Source organism: Silurus aristotelis (assembly GCF_946808225.1).
Source record: "Silurus aristotelis genome assembly, chromosome: 8".
Classification (NCBI taxonomy): Eukaryota; Metazoa; Chordata; class Actinopteri; order Siluriformes; family Siluridae; genus Silurus; species Silurus aristotelis.
The window spans coordinates 13,037,649-13,041,902 of record NC_139581.1 but is presented as its reverse complement, the minus strand read 5'-3'; positions in this window follow the sequence as shown (position 1 = coordinate 13,041,902).

Genomic DNA, 4,254 nt, shown 5'->3' with positions numbered 1-4,254 from the left:
ATGGTGTAACAAACTTGAAACCAGAAAAGTTGTGTCATTCATGACCTAGGAAGATAGTTAACATTAAACAGCCTGAAAGTCTAGCAACATCACACCTCTGCTATTTTAAGAACTGATCTTACTGGTGCTTCACTATGTGAATTATTACAGTCAGTGTCTTACAACCACAACAGATCACATTAAAACTCTCAACCCAGTCTTAGGCCATTTCGTGATATAGTCACAAAATGTAATCTATTAATGTCCCTCTTTATTCGTGTTACTCAGCATGACTTTCCATTTAATGTATTTTAATAGCCTCTGGCACATATTTTCTTTCTGCCACTGGGCACCAAAGATGCTTTATTGCTTTTCTTATAGTAAAAAATATAATAAATATAGTAAATATATTCTCCTGGTTAATTAACAAGACTGCAGATTTGTGGTACGGCCATCGCTTCTAAATGTTGCTGTTTCTATTCTGAGAAATACCATTTTTCCATCGGTTTGGTGGGTCAAATCTAGCAGTAAATACTACAGTAGCTACAATGAGCCTTACTGACTGTCACTATGGTGAAGACACCAGCTAAAACTCCTTGAAGACCTGCCGCCGATTCTCTTTTAATGATATCCTCATCTCTTCTCAACACATAAACACAAAATTGTGCTTTATATTTCAACAATATGATGTTATGACCAGCAGTTTTAATTGTTTTTGTTGTGGATTAATGAATACAAATGTTTCAAGATGAAAGAACTCTCAACTATAAAATTCTGAACTATTAACTATAAAATCAAATTCTTTACTTTTTCGTAATCCCAATAAACAGTATCAGTAATATTTTTTTGGAATATGATTCTGCAAAGGGTTTTGGAAATAATTGTTTTGGATTGTTTTCTTTGTTTACAACACAATTTAAAAGATGGATAGAAATCCAATTAGTGAGATAGATGGACACAGAGGTTGCGAGAAATAGACAGATAGAAAAATACGGAGAGAGAGAGAGAGAGAGAGAGAGAGAGAGAGAGAGAGAGAGAGAGAGAGAGAGAGAGAGAGAGAGAGAGATAGACAGCTGCTGTTTATGTTCAGCCATTAATTTTTTTTTAGCATTAAATGTGCAGATCGAATCAGAACAAACGTCAATCCCTGAAATATGAATAATTTTACCATATGTACCTCCTTCAGTCAGAACACTGGACAGACAGACAGACAGACAGACAGACAGACAGACAGACAGACAGACAGACAGACAGACAGACAGACAGACAGACAGACAGATAGATAGATAGATAGATAGATAGATAGATAGATAGATAGATAGATAGATAGATAGATAGATAAAACTTGAGAACTTAATTGTTGACAAGTTCTGCAGATTCTGTGTTCTGTTTTTGTTTTTTTTAACTCAGAGACAAAGATTTCCATGATGGGCAGGTGCAGGAGGTGAGAGATGACCCAGGATTGAATCGGACCTATGGTGTGAAAACAGCATCTGTCTTAAATGTTATACAATGTTCATCTATCTCAGTTGTCTCTTTAAATGCATAAAGCACTCTAAAGCACTCTGATCATGCAGAAAAACACTAAATAGTGTTAACTTAAAATAAGTGTATGAGGAATGTATAAAAATGTACACTCAATTATGTAAAATCTTGTTATAGAAATAGAATGAAATTCAAAACAGCAATATTTTTTAAACAAACTAATGGTAAAATATAACTAAACACAAGGAAGAGAATTCAATAACAATTAGCAAACTATTAGTTATGTACTTTGTGTTACTAATTAAATTACTTCAAACAGGAAGAACGCTATTGCATAAAATCATACAAGCATCTAAGTGAGCTGAAGACATATATGCAACGGACACAAAAATTCACAGACAGCCTGATAAATTAGTGCCTTTACCATTTAGGGTAGAGGCATATAAAACAGACTACATTCTGTCTGTATGAGTACCTGATATGAGAGTTTTATACACAACACTTACATAGCAGATGTTTATAGTTTTTGAAATCAAATACAATTAAGTAAAGTTTATCTTTTATGTGGGCTGCAAAGATATATTTTTTGCTCTGTCTTTTAGGTATACTTTATTTTGCTCTATTTTATGTACATTATATTCTATTTTATTCTCTTTAAAAGTTACAGATTGTAAATGATGTATGAAGATGCCATTGTACAAATAAAAAATATAGCAAACAAGAAAAATGTTTACTGGATGTCATAATCAAATTCTTAGAACTCTGCATTTCATCTCTACTACCTTGCTCCAGAATGTTAAATTTTATTTTTCTTAAGCAAGTCAAAGTCTCTTGGACATTCTTTAGTCCACACTGTCTTTAATAATTGTATTAATCTTTTATTTGGACCCAAATGCAGTATGTAAAAAAAAATTGGGACTTCTAATGAACTGCCTGTAAGATGAACAGGGTCTTTGCTTAAACAGAAAATTAAAGACAATGACTGTCAGTGTAACTTCAAGATGAGGCTTAAATACAAATGCAATTTTTTGGTTTTGTAGGCATAATCCTAGTAAATTATGCCTATGTATCATCATTAAGGATTATTAATTTTATATATATATATATATATATATATATATATATATATATATATATATATATATATATATATATATATATATATATATATAATTATCATGTTAGGGTTGTCAAAATTAATTGTTAATAACTCATTGAAGCACTAATTTTATTAACGCATGATTAATGCAGTGTGCATTTCTGTTCAACCATTTTTATTAAAAATACAAAACCTTAAATGCAACACACATTAATTCAGAATGTTCTTTCTTTACAATTTTTTTTTTCTAATTACTAAACATTTGTTCTACTGATGTGCTAAGCAGAGGTGGCAAAAGTACACACATCCTTTACTTAAGTAGAAGTACAGATACTCATGTTTAAAAAATACTCTTGTAAAAGTTAAAGTACTGACTTAACTTTTTTTACCCAAGTTAAAGTAAAGTTTGGGATCTGACATGTACTACATGTACAAGTAAAAAGTAGCCATTACTACTACCTGTTTTAGTGTCACGCTGGTAACTGGACACCAGGTCATTATGTTAGGACTGTCAACCGATTTAAATATTTAATCACGCTGTTCTAAATGCACCTTAAACTAATACTTTTAAATTTTTTAATACGCTAATTCAACATGGTCATGAACAAATATTGATGTTTTATGCAAATGCATGTTTATTATTCATGAAACCAAGACATAATCTAAAAAAAAAATCCAGAAATCACAATATATGATTTTTTACTATTTATTTGTATGATACAGCTGCAAATAAGTATTTGAACACCTGAGAAAGTCAATGTTAATATTTGGTACAGTAGCCTTTGTTTGCAATTACAGAGGTCAAACGTTTCCTGTAGTTTTTCACCAGGTTTGCACACACTGCAGGAGGGATTTTAGCCCACTCCTCCACACAGATCTTCTCTAGATCAGTCAGGTTTCTGTCCTGTCGTTGAGAAACACGGAGTTTGAGCTCCCTCCAAAGATTCTCTATTGGGTTTAGGAACACCAGAACATTGATATGCTTCTTACAGAGCCACTCCTTGGTTATCCTGGCTGTGTGCTTCGGGTCATTGTCATGTTGGAAGACCCAGCCTCGACCCATCTTCAATGCTCTAACTGAGGAAAGGAGGTTGTTACCCAAAATCTCGCAATACATGGCCCCGGTCATCCTCTCCGTAATACAGTGCAGTCGCCCTGTCCCATGTGCAGAAAAACACCCCCAAAGCATGATGCTACAACCCCCATGCTTCACAGTAGGGATGGTGTTCACACGTTTCAGTGAAATTATGTTCTATTTTGGTCTCATCTGACCACATGACTTTCTCCTATGACTCCTCTGGATCATCCAAATGGTCATTGGCAAACTTAAGACGTGCCTGGACATGTGCTGGTTTAAGCAGGGGAACCTTCCGTGCCATGCATGATTTCAAACCATGACGTCTTAGTGTATTACCAACAGTAACCTTGAAAACGGTGGTCCCAGCTCTTTTCGGGTCATTGACCAGCTCCTCCCGTGTAGTTCTGGGCTGATTTCTTACCTTCCTAAGGATCATTGAGACCCCACGAGGTGAGATCTTGCATGGAGCCCCAGTCCAAGGGAGATTGACAGTCATGTTTAGCTTCTTCCATTTTCTAATGATTGCTCCAACAGTGTACCTTTTTTCACTAAGCTGCTTGGCAATTTCCCCGTAGCACTTTCCAGCCTTGTGGAGGTGTACAATTTTGTCTGT